Source organism: Gopherus flavomarginatus, chromosome 14, assembly GCF_025201925.1.
Source record: "Gopherus flavomarginatus isolate rGopFla2 chromosome 14, rGopFla2.mat.asm, whole genome shotgun sequence".
NCBI classification, from domain to species: Eukaryota; Metazoa; Chordata; order Testudines; family Testudinidae; genus Gopherus; species Gopherus flavomarginatus.
In genome coordinates, this window is record NC_066630.1 from 23375029 (window position 1) to 23394963 (window position 19935).

General features: G+C 41.5%; 2 protein-coding genes across 2 annotated transcripts in view; both read left to right on the plus strand.

Annotated features, from left to right (window-relative positions):
- Nucleotides 1–1761, plus strand: part of LOC127034352 (uncharacterized protein F13E9.13, mitochondrial-like) — a 68351-nt gene extending 66590 nt beyond the window's left edge. Inside the window, exon 9 of the transcript XR_007769359.1 lies at nt 1684–1761. The gene's annotated coding sequence lies outside the window, so the exon portion shown is untranslated. The remainder of the gene's footprint in view (nt 1–1683) is intronic.
- Nucleotides 1757–19935, plus strand: part of C14H19orf12 (chromosome 14 C19orf12 homolog) — a 48095-nt gene continuing 29916 nt past the window's right edge. Inside the window, exons 1-2 of the mRNA XM_050923139.1 lie at nt 1757–1828; nt 7918–8006. The gene's annotated coding sequence lies outside the window, so the exon portion shown is untranslated. The remainder of the gene's footprint in view (nt 1829–7917; nt 8007–19935) is intronic.

The window sequence follows — 19935 nt, forward strand, 5'->3', positions numbered from 1 at the left end:
GGGGTCAGATGCTGCAGCTGAATTTCAAAACAGGACTGGAGAATTCTTTGACCATTAATAACATTTCTACACTAGCAATATGCGAGCTAGGACAATGATGTGAGTAATTCCAGGCAGATGCTGGTCTCCTGCCAGGTTCAGGAAAGAGTACTGTTCGCATTGATCTATTAGCTGGGTGCAATATGAGATTCTCCCTTCCTCTGAAGCGTCAGACACTAGCCTTAGCTGGGACAGGATAGCTGATTAAATAGACCAACAGTCCAGTCCACTATGACAATTCCTATGTAACCAAAACCAGGAAATATAGAAGAGCGAGATTGCAGGGTTAGTAGTGGCTTGTATTTTCAATAATTTATCAAGATTCAAGAGTACAGATTTCCTTTGGGGAATATTAGTTCTTAGGTTTACAAAGTGCCTCAGTTGTAAATACCCATAAAAATGACAATTTCATAGGTTGTATTTATTCTTAAGCGGATCAAAGGACATTAGCATATTCCTACTAAATAAATCTGTCAAATACTGAATTTCTTCATGCTCCCAAATCACAAGGGCACCTCTTATAGTTCAGGAGAAAATGTAGCATTGTTGCCAATCAAGGACAACCAGCAATCATATGAATCCTTGTCCAATAACTTTTGCCCCTCACCAAGTTTTTATCATTGAAACTGGATGCCTCAAGGGACTGGCCTTAATATACACGTACAATGCAGATTTATTATAGGAGGAGAAATACAATCCAGCCTTACTACCTAGATTACTGTTTTAGCACTCATTTTATACCTAGGCTCAGAGTTATATTGGCACCTATTATGATTCTTCCTGCAAACAAGGCTTGACCCCAAATTTGTCAGACTTCGTTGTGTGTGTGCCAAAGTCTTAGCTGTGCCCAGCAGATACCAGGCACAGCTGAAGTGGGTGAGGGGAGGGAGGTTACAAAAGAATTAGATGTGGCTTCTTGATTCTGAGACAAATTCTGTGCCAGTCTTGACCCTGGCATATAAGCCTGTTCTAAAGCATGCTAGTTAGAACAACGCCCTAGGGGCTGTCCACCAATAGGGGATTGTGGGAGCAAAGGAGAGCTCTGGCATGAGCCTTCTTGGCCCTAGTACGTCTTGTATGACCTCTTTCTTGCGAGTGGGACCCAGCTACTTTTGAGACCCTTTTTGCAAGGAAACAGTGCAAAAGGGGCAGATCACAGTGGAGAATCTGGCCTACCACCTCAGTAGAGCTCCCTTGTACTGTCTGAGCACCATAGTATTAAAGCTTCAAGATATAGATGGCATTTCAAACTCCATGGCAAGAACTGTGAAATAGCACTTTGGAAGGTAAGGGAATCCTCTGTGCTATAGTGATGTAGAAGGATCTACCAAACACACTCCTCCGCTGTAACAGACCCTCCCAGATTTTCAGCCAGGAGTCTTGTTCAAACCGTCACTGAAACACCTCATGCTCTTTAGGGCATAAACGAAGAACTGCACCAGGGAAAAACCAGACAGGGCCAAGGCTATCCTGGGTGTAACTCCACTGAAGTGACCCTGGTGTTTTTTGCTCTAAGTGTGCAAGGTGCGTATCCTAGGGCTTGGTCAGCTGTGCCTTATTATTATAAGTTTTAAAGTGTGGCTGGGCTTTTACATATCTGTGCAAAATAAATTGTACCTGGTTGCTTCTCTCACCTCTTTGCAGTAGACAATTACATAAGTGATTCCTGTGCACCGTAGATTGCAGGGGCTACTTCCTACTGCCCTCTGGTGATGCAAGACATTTCAAAGAGTTCTGGAAGGGTAGTGAGTCCCTGGCCCCAGGCCCTTCTCCATTCTCTGATGGTCAGGTGAGTAGGGGATGTATGCTGAAGTGGTGTAACAGCAGACGTGCTCTTCTGTGCACTGGGGAGCTCCTGGGGGAATTCTGCCATAGAGAGCAGCTGGTTCTTGGTTCTGCCACCTCCTGGCCTCCTCACAGAAGCACAGAAGAATCAATTTGCCAGTGAGCCTGAGCACAGGAGTTTCTCTTTGTTTAAGAAACAGCGTGGAACAGTTTTGCAGAGCTGCACCTCCCAGTTGGCTATCAGTCTTCCCCATATGGCGGCGACTCCAGGCACCAGTGCTCCAAGCGTGTGCCTGGGGCGGCAAGCCATGAGGGGGCGCCCTGCTGGTCCCTGCGAGGGCAGCAGTCAAGCAGCCTTCGGTGGCCTGCCTGCAGGAGGTCCGCTGGTCCCATGGATTCAGCGGCAATTTGGCGGTGAGTACAGCAAAGCTGCGGGAACAGCGGACCTCCCGCAGGCGCGCCACCAAATCCACGGGACCGGGGACCTCCCACAAACAACCACCGAAGGCAGCCTGCCTGCCATGCTTGGGGTGGCAAAAAAGCTAGAGCTGTCCCTGTCCCCATATCATCTGAGCCTTTCTGGGGGAAAGTCGACAGGTGCAGAGGAGCACATGGTTCAGACAGAGATATCCCTTCAGGGAAGATTTGCTAAAGGGAATATTCTATATCCTAGGAAAGAGGATAAGACAGAAGTTGATAACATACAGGTAGGAACTGAAGAGAAACAGTCAAACAAAACAGAGTTCCATTCAATTATATCGCATGAAGGCAGATAACTAAATATTGACAAATTTTGTAAGTGTTCATGTACAAATGCCAGAAGTCTAAATACTAAGATGGGTGAACTTGAATTTCTGGTATTAAATGAGAATATTAATATAATGGGCATCACAGATCCTTGGCAGAACAATGATAATCAATGGGATATTGTAATATCAGGGTACCAAATATATAGGAATGATGGAGAAGATCAGGTTGTTGAGGGAATGGCACTGTATGTTAAAAAAATCATAAAGTCGAGTATAATAAACATCTTAATTGAATTAAACTGTATCATAGAATCTGTGTGGATAGAAATTCCATGCCTGAACAATAAGAGTATAGCAGTCAGAATATACTGACCACCTGACCAGGATGATGACAGTGATTGTGAAATGCTCAGAGAGATTAGAGAGTCTGCAAAAACAGAAAACCCAGTAATAATGGTGAATTTCAGTTATCCCCCCGATTGACTAGGTATGTGTCACCTAAGGACAGGATGCAAAGATAACATTTCTAGACCCCATTAAAGACTACTTCTTGGAGCAGCTTGTCCTGGAACCCACAAGGGGAGAGACAATTCTTGATTTAGTCCTAAGTGAAGCACAGGATCCGGTCGAAGAGGTGAATATAGCTGTGTCACCAGATAATAGAAACTATAATGCAATTAAATTTGACAATAAACCCACCACAGGAGCATTTAACTTTAAAAAGGGGAAACACACAAAAATGAGGAAGTTAGTTAAACAGAAATCAAAAGGAACAGTCACAAGGGTGAAATGCCTGCAAGCTGAATGAAAAGTATTTAAAAACACCATAATAGAGGCACAAACTAAATGTATACCAAGTAAAAAAAAAACCAATAATAGGACCAAAAAATGCCACCATGGCTTAACAGAAGAGTAAAAGAAGTGGTTAGAGGCACAAAGGCAGCCTTGAAAAATTGGAAGTCAAATCCTACTGAGGAAAATAGAAAGGAGCATAAACACTGGCAAGTCAAGTGTAAAAGTGTAATTCGGCGGGTCAAAAAAGAATTTGAAGAGTAACTAGCAAAAGACACAAAAGCTAACAGCAGTTTTTTTCAAGTATATCAGAAGTGGGAAGCATGCCAAACAATCAATGGGGCCACTGGATGATCAAAGTACTAAAGGAGCATGCAAGGAAGACAAGGCCATTTCAAAGAAACTAAATGAATTCTTAGCATGGGTCTTCACTGCAGAGGATGTGAGGGAGATTCCCACACCAGAGCTATTATTTTTAGGTACAGAGAAGAGCACGAAATATGATTAAGGGTATAGAACAGATTCCATACGAGGAGAGATTACAAAGATTGGGACTGTTCAGTTTAGAAAAGAAACTACTATGGAGGGATATGCTAGAGGTCTATAAAATCATGAATTAATAGAGAAGTATTGTTTACCCCTTCCCAACACAAGAAACGGGGGCCACTCAATAAAATTAATAGACAGTAAGTTTAAAATAAACACAAGTAAGTATTTCTTCATACAATGCACAGTCAACCTGTGGAACTCATTGCCAGTGGATGTTGTGAAGGCCAGAACTATAACTGGGTTCAAAAAAGAATTAGCTAAGTTCATGGAGGATAGGCCCATCAATGGGTATTAGCCAAAATGGTCAGAGACGCAACACCATGCTCAAGGTGACCCTAAATCTCCAACTGCCAGAAGCTGGTACTGGATGACAGGGGCTGAATCACACGGTAATTGTTCTGTTTTGTTCATTCCCTCTGAAGCATTTGACATTGGCCACTATCAAAAGCCAGGATAATGGACTAGACGGACCATTGATCTGACTCAGTATGGCCTTTCGTATGTTCGTATGTATAAAATCTTTGCAGACTTTTATTTCTGTATAGTTGAGAAAAGTAAAGATAAGTTCACCCCATCAGACAAGTGATGAATTTGGCCTTTTGTCTTATTTTATATATATATATATATATATGTTACTAAGGGAAGCACAGATTTCTGTTTTGGGGTAGAGAGCTCCTTTGCCCTGAATTGGAATATCTTTCATAAACCCATATGAGTTCAAGACAGAACTGAAAGTCATAGGAAGGAAAATAATTGTGAACCAACTTGAAGCCAAAGGGAGGAGGTAAAATGTTTCCCCTTTGGGGGTCTAAGCATTGGAAATGCTGGGCACCTCAACCCTCATTGAAATCTCTCAGGATCAGGACATCAGTGACAAGTGGGGCCCTGAGTAGCATTTTCTTCCATGAAATTCTCACCTTTCCAGGTAAATACACAACTCCCATATTTGCTAGATTAGTGATGAATCATTACTTTATTCTGTCCATGTGAGAGCCTTTTTTTTTTCACCTTCAAACATTTAACTTACTTGCAGGGTTGCCAGAAAAGCAGTAGATTTTTTTCCCCAAATATCCATTTGCTTTGCCATTTATCTACTTTGATCTAAAATACAGAACCTGATGGATGCCCTAGGTAAATCAAATATTTTCTGTCTGCCAAAACAGTTTTGCAAATGCTTATTTCATGCCATTACCATTTTTCTGTTTCTTGCACTAAATCAAGAAGTATCACCCATTCATCCACTTTAAAAAAGTAATGCCTTTCCTTTGCATAATTACACATACCCAGTGGAGATATGTATGCACAGTAAATCTATTCCTTTAAAAGGTTTTGCCTTAAGTACAGCCGTGACACAAATTGGTGTAGAGCAAATTTATTTATTTAATAGGTTGATTCTTTTAACTGGTTTGCTAACTGTTATACTTTCATTGTTTGATTTAGGGGGGGGAGGTTCCTATTAATAGATCTGATTTATTTATGCAGTAGATGTTTATGTAAAAAGGTCACACTCCGTGTAGGACTTGTGGAAATTGGTATGTGTGTGTCATTTATTCTCATTACACCTTTATTCTTAACTGGTGTTCAGGGGGTCTTCACTGTATCCACAATAGATCCTTGAGAATTAAGTAGCTTAATAAATGTGATGAGCAAAACCTGAAGGGCATATGAGTGCAAAAGAGTGTGCGTTTGGACATACTTTACGGAAGGAAGACTAATGTAACCCATCCATAGTGTTAAAGGGATAAAGGGAAAGAGATCAGCAAAAATAAAGTGTAATAAGTGCCCTGCACAGTATTTTGGCAAAATGAATAAACAAAGGAATCTGTTCATCTTCCTCATGTAAACTTGTTCAATTTTCATAAATTGTGTCAAATCTAAAGCAGACGGGCCCAGCTGGTGGAAGCCTAGGAGTGAAATGCTGAATTTTTTAGCAGATCCAGGTTTATTTTTAGGCTTTATAGAATTATCTTTAGTTTCCCAGTAAGTGAGATTGAAAGGAAGCATCTTAAAAATTAAATGGTAAAATTAACAAAACTAGAGCAACAAGAATCAGCAAGACACCGGAGCCTCCCTGCAGCCTAACTCACAAACAAGGCCTTTCCCTAGCGTATATGCAGCTGTAACTATGGCTCTGACCCTGCGAACACTTATACAAATGCTGAACTTATCATGTGAAAACTTCCATTGACTTCAGTGGAATGCCGCACACATGTGTAAAGTACAAGGATTTGCAAGATCAAGGACTTAGATAGTGTTATTAGCAGTGTCATGGAGAACTGGACCAAATACTAGTGCAAATAAATTCTCTGTGGATAGAGCCTTATATTTTCCATGCTACAAGATGTAGAGGTGAAATTCCAGGTGCCTCTTTTTCTTCAGTTATGCAATGAAAAGATTATGCTGGAACATTGTTTTTTCACAGTGAAATGCAGGTTTTAAATCTAAAAGAAGGTAATGTCATGAAGATGATCAAAACAAACTACTCTGGAATTTTACATTTTACAAAATGTTACCTTCTCCTATCAGCTTTAGTAGAACCACCGGTGCTGTCTTTCATGCAGTTGAAAAGGACATATTGTTTTATGATCCAAGGCAAACCTGAGAAAAGGTCCTGGGCATGGGACGGGACGATGCATATAATTAGAGATCTGGCAAGAGCTACATAGATCAGTGATAGAGAATATATCACATGCTTCACATCCCTTGTCCATTAAGGACACACTTCAGATTTCTGTTAAAGTGAATCAGATTTTTTGTTGTTGTTGTTGTCTTTTTCCAGTATAAGTAGATCAGAAGTTGCCAACTGTCCCTATTTGTTCCACCACTGACTAGCAGTAGTTGGCACCATATAGTTTAACAACAGCATAGGGGAAGAATAATTAATGCTTAGGGTGGAGAGCAGGGGGGAAACTGTGAGGAAAACATCCAGCTAAAACTTTAAGAGGCAGATCCTCAGGTGGTGTAAAGGAGTGTAGCTGCATTGAAGTCAACAGAGCTATGCTAGTTCATGTCATCTGAGGATCTGTCCCTAATTCTTCTGTTTCAGCTGAATTCCAGCCTTTGTATCACACACTTACACTGAACTGTCACAGCAAACATCAGTTTTACAGTACGTAAGTGTATATGTGAATGTCACCAGTCTAACCATTCCCACTAACTTGTGCAACGCACACTTCCAGGGAGATCTGATTTTTTGACATTTGGTGTGAATCTATAACTCATGAGAGCAGCTGGATTGAGAGTCCTGGAGACTAAAGGCTCTTTGGGACAGAACCAGCTCAGAGAGCGAAAGCATAAGCCTCCTCTCATGGCTCCACCAACATGTTTCAATTGTGATGCGGGGAGGTGGGGGGAGCACCTCAAAAGGGGAGAAACTACTTTAGATTCAGAGCATGTTCAGTGTTTGGCCTTCTTTGGAGATGACTTGCAGGATAGCTAATTAGGGAGATGGGTTTCGTGATGTGCACATTGGGACAGGGACCATCTTTTTGCTCTGTGTTTGTACAGCACCTAGCACAGTGCGATGCAGGTCCAGGATTGGGGCTTTAGGTGTCACAGTAATAGAAATAATAATCATGCACTGGGAAATGGACTGAGGCCACCAAATCCATTTCACATAGGCCATTGAATCACCAGGCCATCAGACAGCAGTGCTCTTCCGGTGCTATCAGCATACTGTAGCCTGGATTTGAATTGGTATCGGAGGCCCCAGTTCAGCAAAGCACTTAAGCTCATGCCTGTCTTTAAGGATGTGCTTAACTTTAAATCCAGCTACGTGCTTGAAGTTAAGCATATGCTTACATACTGCTGAATCAAGGTGCAAGTGCTAGTACGTTCCCCTTCCCATTACCGACTTTCAGCTATGTAATCCCCCAGGATGGTCCTGATTCTACTCCCACTAGAGTTATTAGGAGTTTTGCCATTGACGTCCATGGAAGTACGATCAGTTCTATTTTTCATATCTACTCATTAATGACATGTTATTTATCGTTACTATTTACAGCTTGAATGTGCAGCCCTGACTCATGAGCAAGTACTTGCTCGGGTGAATAATCCCATTTGATGCCAATCTCCATATGAGTGCACACCAAAGTAAGTTTCCTACAATAGGTCCCTTATTGGTTATGCTTCTTATGTATACATGTTCCATTCCAATTTTTCAATCACTATTTAGATCTCTTCTTTTTGGTTTTATTGATTTGTAGGTATTTTAGATTGATTGATCATCTGTCTAGCTCTCACTAACTCTTTGTAGCCATGCACTATTGTATGTTTCTCCAAGCGTATGTAGCAAAAAGTTTTAAACTGTTAAACAAGTGTTATGATATTACTTCTCTCAAGTGTTTTAAATGTTGTTTTAAATGTGTATTTGGATCAGTGTGCATTGCTTTCATGTTTGGAATTAATTTAAAATATTTAGTATAGCAGATAGATTGCCTTGTTAACAAGTGCTTTACTGAAATTTCATGATCTATAGCACACTCTAGTGATATCTTGGAATCATGAAGTAGACCCAATCATTTCAGCTTATTCAGTGGTGAAACAGAGCATACGGCCCCACTGAGGGACTTATATCACTTAAAGGGATTCCTTCAGCTCTGACTTGGAAAAGACATTTGAATTCTTTTGTTTCTAGGAAGACAAAAAAAAATTAGATTTAGGAAAGAACATGACCTATGAAGGAAGGCTGAAAGAACTGGGTTTATTTAGTTTGGAAAAGAGAAGACTGAGAGGGGACATGATAGCAGTTTTCAGGTATCTAAAAGGGTGTCATCAGGAGGAGGGAGAAAACTTGTTCACCTTAGCCTCTAATGATAGAACAAGAAGCAATGGGCTTAAACTGCAGCAAGGGAGATTTAGGTTGGACATTAGGAAAGAGTTCCTAACTGTCAGGGTAGTTAAACACTGGAATAAATTGCCTAGGGAGGTTGTGGAATCTCCATCTCTGGAGATATTTAAGAGTAGGTTAGATAAATGTCTATCAGGGATGGTCTAGACAGTATTTGGTCCTGCCATGAGGGCAGGGGACTGGATTTGATGACCTCCCGAGGTCCCTTCCAGTCCTAGAGTCTATGAATCTATGAATCTATGAAAGTATACGACTACAGTATATTTTTCTATAAACAGAGCATCTGTTAAATGACTTCATCTGCTTTTCTGAAAATCTAAAGTGTTGGGCATATTCTGATAACAGAGCACAGGGAAAAGCAGCAATAGCTGTGTGGAAAGAGGAAAACGATTATTTTTTAAGTCTCAGGACAGTGTACAGAGAGGAGCAGGATAAAATGAAATAATTATCAATATTTTGAAGGAGACCAATGCTTAAGATTCTGCATGGGGCAGAAACCAGAATGATTAATATATTTCTGTTGTCTTATAGTGCATTACAGCTAAAATATTCAAACTAAAATTAGGCAATGCAATACCTGCTTTTTGTACCTGAACAGGTAGTCTGGTTTTCAGAGGTCCTTTGGAACCTAAATATGGGTTTAGATAGCTAACTGATCCGGCAAAGGGATATGTATATGTTTAACTTTTAAGCAATATTGAACTCACTTTTGGCAGGATCAGAATAATTTGGTTTCTTTTTAATAGTGTGGATTTATTACTTATGAAGAGTACTGAATTGTTATTGCTCAGCGTTATCTGAGAAAGGCAATAAGGTGTGAAAGGACAGAAGGGAGGTAAGAGTGATGGGAACAGGGAGGGAAATAGACGGACAAGGCCTGTGAGACGATTTGAAACAAATTCATGGAGGATTTTACATAAATGGGGAACTGGTGGAGTTGTTTGAGGATGGAAGAGATGAGCTTGAGGAGGTCACAGAAGGAAGTTAAAATAGTCAAGATGAGAGAAGATGAAGAGCCTTTCAGCAGAGGTGGATTTGAATCAGTAATAAACCCGGGCACTGAGCTATTTGCGCACATACGATAAGGAATGAGAGAAGGTTTAGGATCCAAGATCACCTATTATTTATGGTTAGTGAAGATGAGAATTCAAACATATACAGATGCCAATAAAGGGAGATTCCTGAAAGTAACTATAAAAGACATGTGTTGTCCCTTTTCAGGGAAGGAGGACTTGTAACAGCAGTTCAGACCCCGGTGCAGAGCTCCCAAAATTAAAGTCCCCAAACAAAGTCTCTGGGCTTACTCAGGCTAGACCCCTGAACCTGAGAGACTCCACTGTAAGCTGCATGGCTTCTCATCTCTCTCTGTTCCTACCCAACTTCATGTTTAAATATCCCAGGCCAAGCCCCAGAATGGAGAAGGGGGACCTTCTTGATTACACCTACGCTATCTTAGTTGTAGGCTCCAGCCTGTCCTTTAAAAGGGTAGTTCACTTCTTCACAGTAACATTGAATTAAAGTCACAGTGCACTTCCCTGCTCTAACAAAAACTGGACAGAATAGTAATCGTAGAGACTGACCCTGATCCGGGCCATTTGTGTCACTGATCCGGGCCATTTGTGTCACTTCAGTGGTGCAAAGGGCCCAGAAAGCTGGTATAAATATTAGTTGTCTCAGCAGATCACCTGCAAGACGGACTTTTGCCTCCCAGTTCTGGTTCAGGGAACATGCAACTGGGGAAAGAAAGGGCACAGCCAATACACACTGGACTCCAGCCAGCATCACTGTCCAGGAGGCTGCTCTAATTTACGCAATGGTCCAACCAACACCAGATGCCTCCGAGATTGCAGGAGCACAAAGCAGAACATGGCTGGAATCAATGATTTGGTCCCATGTCTTTGTTATGCCCGCAGAAAGATATTAGCCTACTGTACAGCAGGGCTTATGGTGGATTTCTGTCTGTCTATCTATGCCCCATACTAATCATTGTGTCTGTCATAATTTGGGGAGGGAGAAAACTTTACCTTCAGAAAAACTCTTCAGATGCCAGGTTATCTAAACAATAATGGAAATGAGCATTTTGTTTTATGTAAATAAAATAGAAAGTTTGCAACAATATATGTTCCTTATTTAAATGAAATGCAAATTATTTTGTGAAACGGGGGAAAACCAGCACAACTGAAAACAACACAATTGTTTCCAAGAGCGCTTCACATTTATTTCAAATCCACATACAATATTTCATTCATGCTTAATTATTTCCCCAATGCTAGTATAAGCATTACTAGTTCCCTTTGTCTTCCTGATTTTGCATGCAGTGTGATTAGCAAAAATGCTTGTGCCCTACCAACTCCTGTACATATGGGGTTTAGCCTCATTGTTTAAGGGGTGGAGCAACAAGCGCTATAAACATCAGTGCTGCCAAATTTTTCACACGTGAGTCCTCAGAGGTGTGCAAATAGCACTCATTTCATTTAAATCCTCTTCCATATTTTGCATTGCTACCATAATGGCAGCCCTATTGTCTGGATGTATTATTCGAAGCAGCTTTTCTCCCATTGTTTGTGTACTGTAATCCTTTAGCTTTCTGTAGTCATCGTGAGAAGCTTACTTGAAAGAAATCACTTAGCTCTCACAGATCACTCTCTCCAAACCTGCTGGCAAAGGAACAGGCCATGACTAAAGCATGAGACCTATGATCTTTCCGAAGAAAATCTCTTCTGTAGAGTTTATAATTTGTTGCTTTCATGGGGCTCTATTCTCAGGGTTTGTGCTCAGCGTTATCTTTCCTCCCCTGTGGATTTTTGTACAAGGCATGATGGGAATGTTAGCTGGAAAAAAGAGAAGTAATATTGGCTGTAGACATTTTATGCACATTTTACACACAGATCAAATCCAGGCAAAGGGAGACATCTACTGTTTGACAGAAATGAATAAACCTTGTTTATTCTAATCGCAGCAGAATCTCAGCCCTTTATCCTCCCGTGGTGTAAAAATTGGCACATCAGGCTGTGAGTCTTTCAATAGGATTCGGAAAACTGAGTTCCTGGCTGCTCAGAGCAGACGTAAAAACATCCCATATAGCTTTTCATAAGAGAAAGGACTGGCCCCAATTTGGCCAAAATTTCCTCTTTCCAATTGAAGATTGTCTGCTTGGGTGATGCCCTCCAGCCCAGAGAGAGCTGCATTTCATTGGTGACATGATGTCCTGTATGTGGATTTCAGAGTAGCAGCCGTGTTAGTCTGTATCCGCAAAAAGAACAGGAGTACTTGTGGCACCTTAGAGACTAACAAATTTATTTCAGCATGAGCTTTCGCGAAAGTACAAGTACAAGTACTCCTGTTCTGTATGTGGATTGTTTGTATGTAAAATGCTTTGGGATCTTTTAAGTTAAAAGATTCTATATAAATGTAAGATTTTTGTATTTTATTTATTTAACTAAAGTACTTCAGTTTTCCTCTAATTAGTTCCTAATTCTTATTTAGTATGTCCCCCAAACTGAGGCTCATGGAGAGCCAGTGATCTATAAAGCACTTGCTAATAGTCTGTGGAAAGCTGGCTGGTCATGTGGTGTTGAATCTCTTTGTTTCCAGCTGCTAAATCACATTCCAAGATGGCTAAAAAGTACATAAACACTTCCCTGCTGTTGCCTTCCCAGGTAAGCGATTGCTGTGGTAGCCACCAAATGATCCTAAATAGGAAGGGAAGTGGTCCATGGGATTGCAAAGGGGATGGGAGGTGGCCCATGAGGTAATCGCTCTTTAAGAAAAGATTGACACTGCGTGAGGAAGCTCTGAGAAAGCTTGAGAAATTCCTCAGTTCATCAGTGGGAGTATTTCCATGGGCTTCAAGAAGCTTTGAATCAGGCCATCAATGTACCAAAATAATTTCATTCGACCTTATTCATCATCTGGCAATGAGGTGTATGTGTATGTGGAAGGAATGAGCAGAACACATGCTAACCCCTATGTCACACAGGAGAGCTAGCACCCATTGAAGTCAATGGAAAAATTCCCCTTGGCTTTGGATCAGGCTGTTAGTGCATACAGTAACTCCTCACTCAACATTGTAGTTATGTTCCTGAAAAATGCAACTTTAAGTGAAACAATGTTAAGCGAATCCAATTTCCCCATAAGAATTAATGTAAATAGGGGGGATTAGGTTCCAGGGAAAATTTTTTTTGCCAGAAAAAAGGCATTATGTACATTTTAAACAAGCAATTTAATACAGGTATAAGTTTTAAACAATTTTAAACAAACAATTTAATACAGGTACCGTACTATAGTTGGGAGGTGCCCCTGCCTTACCCTACACAGGCACAACCCACTGGCACTGGAGATGAGGCATGCCAAGTCCTTGCTCCTCCCTACTCCCTCCTGCCTCCAGAACGCCACAAGTCAGCTGATTGCTGCAGGCAGGAGGCGGGGGAAGAGGGTAAGGTACTGATCCGCGGGGTCTGCCAGCAGGCGGGAGGCGCTGTTGGGGAGGAGGGGGTGGAGGGAGGCTGCCAGCTGTGGAGAAAGCAGGCAGCCAAACAATGTAAGAGTGGAGCATTGCACAACTTTAAATGAGCATGTTCCCTAATTGATCAGCAAAGTAACAATGAAACAACGTTAACTGGGATGACTTAAAGTGAGGAGTTACTGTATTTCTAGCAATAAATAAATAAATAAATACATTGTGTTTACGTGGACCTAGAGTTGTATTGGGACAGATTTTCGTTACCAGTCTGCCTGAAGGCGTCAGTTGATCAGGGGGATGCCTCAGAATCTTTTCAGGGAGGAGATGATGAAGCATACCCAGGGTCTAAATTTTAAAGCTTTATTGATAAAATAAAATAACAGCAGAGTGCTGGGAACGCTCCCATGTCACTCAGGGGAAGAAAGAAAGCATTAATGCCCCAAGCCCTAACCCACTTTCATACTCACACATGCACAACCCAGACTGGCCAAGTCTGAGTGTAATGTCAGAAAAAGGGGCGTGGGGCGCAGAAGGTGGACAGGAGTGCTGTCCTGGGCCCAGGTCGTCCAAGGATCTGCTGTGCTTTCCAACTTGCTCTGGTTCTCAGGAGGGTTATATGTCCTTGGTTCCTTTGGGGATGTTTTTGTTCAGGGCCTTCTGTTCCTGGTGCTCTTTATACCAGTCCAAACAGGCTTTCTGTGGCCTCCCCGGTTTCCCAAAACATCCCAGCTCTGGAGACTTGTTTTCCCCTCTGTTGGCCTTTGCTGTTGCTGTTTCATTCGCTCTCACTGTTATCTCGGCATCTCTGTGTCTCATTCGCTCTCACTGTTCTTTCACTGTTCTTGCTTTTATCTCTGCAGCTTTGCTCAACTTAGTTCTTCTCTTCTCTTGGCTGGTTGCGGGGGGTTGGACTTCCCCCCTTCTGTCTTGGAAGGGAGCAGCTGGCCTTGGGCTGGAGTTAGCTTCTCATCCTCAGACCGAGCTTGCCAGCTGCCGTGTTGAATTAAAAGCCTTCACAGAACATGTATTACTCTAAAAACTACAAACACTAGAAAGTCTGGAAATTCAAAGTCAAGGACACACTTAAAAAACCCTTAAACACTGGAAATGTGTTGTTAAAGTACTCCCAAATATCTTAACTCTGCCCATGTTGCACTAGACCAAGACATTCTGGTGAAGGAATGTGTGATAAGAACTTTAAGATGAAATCTTAAATCCACAGTATCTACTGTATTTGCAGTTTGCCCATAAGGTTGAACTCTGGTGTACATTTTTCTCAGGTATGTTCTGGAGAGGAGTGGGAGGCAGTGGATCTGGGAATAGTCTTTTTTCCTTACCTCTGAAAGATGTGGAGATATATGTAGTTATGTGTGTTTATTAATGATACTCTATTTAAAGGCAGCCAAAGGCACACTTTTGGCTATAGTGTGTGCACAAGTACCTGGGTACATGCTGCTTCTGCTGGTTCAGAATACTGGCTTCAACATTCAGGTTCACATAGCTTTTTTTGAGAGGGAAGCCCAGTAGTCGTTCTGCACCGCTAACATGACTCAGCAATCATCTAGCAGCGCAAGTGCAGAACAGCATAAGTGAGTGACACTATAAAGAAAAATTTTAGAAAGTAGAATGGAGTTTATCTGCTCTAGAATTTAGAATGTGAAAAAAGTTCCATGGAGTCTTCAATCACCAGAAATGGTCAGGATCATAGTTCTATGTCCATACTATCCCTGGTATTAAAATGGGGATTGATTCAATATTGACTGAGAAGTCAGAGTGCCAGCCTAAGACAGTGAGTCACCAACACCATTTCTGTAAGAACCTGGGTCTTCCTAAGTAATTACCCTTCCAAATAATAATTAGGTCTGTCCCTGTTTAGCTTATGAGATCTGACAAGATCACAAATCTAAAACATCAGGATCAGGAAAACAAATTAAGGCTGCAATCCCACTAAAGGATCCACTCACATAGACCCTCTTACTTAGACCCTTTTGGAGTCACACTAAAACCTATGGGTTCCATGCAGACCTGAGTGTCTGTACAGTGGATCCCTTTGTGGGATCTGGTCCTAAAGTTCCCTACTAATCTCACTGACTTTGGTAGCCTTGAACAGTAATCTTTGCATAGGGTTGAATTATTCTTCAACTATTTCTCCAGGACATTAGGCATAAACTTACTTTTCCTTAACAGCGGACTTGCTTCTTTCTCACTCTTTCTCTCTCTCTTTAAAACAAACTCTTTTTGCACTTAATGCAAAAGATAATTCCACTCTCCATTAAAATTTTAGTTGCTTTATGTGTATTGCACAGTGTTCCCTGGGTAGCGGTACTGTGTTGCTCACTATTATTCCAAAACTCTTGTATATATTTTTGGATCATCCTTCAAGATTCGGGTGACATAAAGCAATTCATAGTGTTTTGTGACCTTCTGCACCAGTTGTTCATCTTTTTGGCATTGAAACTGATTTTGCCTATCTCGGCATTCCATCACCTGAGTGTGAAGGAGATCGAGAGAGAACCTTTTATAGCATCACAAGCAAAAGTGGGATGATTTAGTTCTCTCATACTGTTCTCCAAAATCACTCAACAAGCTGATGAGGCAAACCTCTTTGCTTAATACCACAAAAGGTGCATAGAAAGCAAGGAAGGATTCACTTCATATGTAAAACCTACTGTATCATTTAGTTATGTTTAGTGAGAAAATCCAGTCTAATGCAGTGGTTCTCAACCTTTCCAGACTATTGAACTCCTTGTAGGAGTGTGAGTTGTCTTGCGTGCCTCCAAGTTTCACCTCATTTAAAAACTACTGGCTTACAAAATCAGATATAAAAATACAAAAGTGTCACAGCACACTGTTACTGAAAAATTGCTTACTTTCTCATTTTTACCATATAATTATAAAATAAATTAATTGGAATATTAATATTAATAATTTCAAAATATTAACATTTCAGTTGTATAGCATATAGAGCAGTATAAACAAGTCATTGTCTGTATTACATTTTAGTTTGTACTGATTTAGCTAGTGCTTTTTATGTAGCCTATTGTAAAACTAGGTAAATATCTAGATGAGTTGATGTACCTCCTGGAAGACTTCTGTGTACCCCTGGTTGAGAACCACTGGTCTAATGAATATCTATCGCCAAATGAGAGGAAAAGAGGAAAAGAATGACTAATGATAGGGTCACTTGCAGTATATTATTTAGACACTTAAAAGGGAGCATCAATGGGAGCTTCTAGAACTTCTGGAAATTCTGGCCACATGTGAGAATGCCCGAGTATGGAATTAGGAACCTAACTATATCTCTGTGTTGTATAGAGTTCTAAACAAAGTGTAGCTCTTGGTAAACAAGGGAGACAAAGCTGGAACTGAAGCCATGTGAAAGCTCAGTTGTAACTCTTTTCCATAATAAATGCCTTCTGTTTAAGAAGGACTATGATTCCATCCGTATGTCATGACACTACTTTTCACTCACCTTTTCTTTCCTGGTGAGGCTTTCCCTGTATTGATGTTCCAGAGTGCACTGTGCTTATGAAAATCCAGAACCAAATTTCAGGAACTCTGCATTTCAGAAATGTATTATGCAACCCACATACCTCCTGAGTGTGGTGTTCCGTTCCATCTAGAGCAGTGTCTCCCAAACTTCTGAAAGCTCAGCCACTCTTCAGAGAATTTAAGCCAACTGCACGCCTGCAATCCTGTTAAAGACCTACTCCTTCTCATTAATACATTTGTCATGGCATCTCCCTCCTCCTGACTACTTCTCCATGCTTCCCACTCCCACACACATTTTGGGAAACACTGGCAAAGATCTTCATAATATTATACTTCTCTCCTTTCTGACATGCTTTGACAAGCAGTGAAATAGTTAACAATATTGACATTTAAAACATCACCATTAGCATCTGAGTTAGAGCCTGCTGAAATGATCAGGGAAGTTCACCTCTCAGAGCTATTATTTCAGGCTTTCGGCAAATTCAGGTAGACATCTCTATATTAGCTACACTCCTGGCAGCTTTTGAAGTGTTTTCTTTACAACCATGACAGCTAGAGATTTATTTTTTTCTTTTTAAAAGAAAGCCTGAGACTATGGAGAATGATTGAAGAATCTGCCCCTGGCTAGTCCTTCACACATACCCAGGAAAACACTAGGGTAAGAGGAAATCTAGGGGAGAGCTTTCCAGCCAGTGCTGCCCATGCTCACAAAACTCCCTCTTGGTCACATGATGATCCCCCTGGAAACACAACCATCCTAAGGGCCTGGTCTGAAAGGGCTGAGCCCCAGTAGCGAGCGGGCTAGGAATCTCTGCTTTTCTGGGAGCCGGCACACTCTACTACAAGCAGTAGCGGTTTTATTGGATCCTGACATTATCACTGAGTAAAGGATAGGGTCTCAGCAGTAGTGATATTTCTTTTCCATTATCCCCTGCAGAAGGGCAGAGATCCTTGACAATGGCAGTAGGCACCTCTTCTCCTTACGATATTTACATTAAGTATTGACAGCCAAAATATGCGGCAAACTTGACTTGGTTGCTAGTGCATGGTCCTGTCTCTTGATTGTTCTTTTCTTTTTGTTACATATTAAGCTGTAGAATTCCTAGGAAGCCGGGCGGGAGAAGGGAAAGATACTACAAGTATGCCTGGGAAAATAAATAATGTAACATATTGACATTGGAAAAGGGAACAAAGGAAGACAATACAGCAGGAACAGAAAAGAAATACATTTGTAAGAACCAGGAGCACTGCACTTTGAGATTATGGAAAGGTTTTATCTCACAATGGGGCTGCTTTGAACTGCTGTTGTTAATGCCACTGAATTCCAAGGAAACAAATGTAAATTCCTGCTGCTTCTATGATATGTACTGATGAAGTCACCCAATCTATCTAGACATGCATTAGACAAACAAGACTAAACTTTGGTTTCAAGTTAAGCAATGAAAAAACAAGAAAAAAGATTGAAAAATGGGTTTTCCCTCATTTCCCCATAAGCAATATGATTACTTTTTGAAATTTCAGGACTGTTTGGAATAGTCGCGTAGTTCTCTAAATACACAGTGCTAAATTCAGTAGACCTTTGCAAGTTACTATAAAAGACCATGATTGAAGTCCACTATCAGCATACAGCAAATTGCATCATTACCTTGCTTCTCTAATTCTCTCTTACTTCTCCTTTGCCAGTAAGCCTTATGGGACAGTTTTTTAAAGGTGCCATTTCCTTTGCAATGTTCATTTGCATGCACAAACTGGGTTCTTGCATACTTGCCAACTTGCATATGCAATTAACTAGTGTACAAATGCAAATGTTCCTTTGTTGCAAGGAAGATCCAGGGCTTTATGGGTATTTTGAGTGTGACTACCTTTCTGTAGGTGTCCCAAGGTGTTTTGTTTTGAATATGTGACAGTCTAAGTCCTTCCTTATGTACTTATTAAGATCAGAATGATTACATTATTTAACTATGAACATGGCTTTACAAGTTAAAGGTACTATTCTCCCCACTGTAACTTTGTCCGTCAACTCACTTCTGTGATTCCTCAAATAGCTGATTAGATCAGGGAACATCCTGAAGGTGCATAGAAGAGGAAGATTTAATATAATATTTTCTACGCAAATTGGTGCCTGGCACCATACAAAACTGTAGGTGCCTGGCACATAAAACGTCCTCTGTGAGTTTGAGGCCATAGAAACTTTTATCACACAGTGCATAAAGTTTTCCTGTGTGAACCTGATTTTACACCAACAAGGCTTGTTATATTTCTTCTTTAAAAACAAGGAAATTCCTCCACAAAAAACATTATCTGAAAATTGACATTTGCTGAAGTAATGAAAATGATATGGACATGTAATACTAACTACATACTTTAGGTAGGCCAGGATTTTAATACTTTGGACTACATGCAATATATTAGTGATGTTTGTGTCAAAAGAGTTCATACTAACATCAGAGCTAAGGTTATTAAATGTAATGTTGAAGGTGAATGTTCACATCGATGCTGTTGTCTGATTGTATACATTATAATGGCAACCTAATTTAATTGGTACTGTACCAGAAAGGGACGAGCCCCTCCCAACACCAGAGTGGGCAGAGCCAGTGAGTCCTGCACCCACTCCCCAAAGGTCCAGGCTCAGGACAGGAAGTATAAAAGTCCGACCTCAGAGCTCACTCGAGGAACGGATGCTGGAGAGGCCAGATGCCTGTGGCCTAACTTCCAGTTGGGAGACCCCGGCAACCTACGGCAGACCCAAGGACTGGCCTGACCTGCCGATGCCTAACGTGGCCCAGGGCTCAGAGGAGCTGCTCAGCCTGCCCCTCGCCAGTTACCCAGAGGACCCTATGGTGCTTGACCCCCCCGGAGGACACCATCCAGACTCAGGTACCTCCAGAGGGGGAGTTTGGAAGTAGCCCGGGGGCAGCCGACTCAAGTCTGGTTGCAGCATTGCCAAAGCCTATGTCAGTGTGTTGCAGCCAGGATCCCCACTGATGCAGCAGCAGGTCTTCTGCTGCTGCTAGGGCCCCAGGCTGAGACGCAGTGGAGTGGGTGGGCCTGTGTCCCGCCTCTGCACCCAGCTTGTGGGTGGTAGTCTCCCCCTCTCCCAAGCCCCTCTGAGCCAAGAACCTGAGCTTGTTGTTTACCTGGATTTGCTCAGCCTCTGCCTGAGGGCCTGAGCCACTGACTCTCTGCTGCCCTGGCCTGACCCCGGGCCTGGGCCTGCT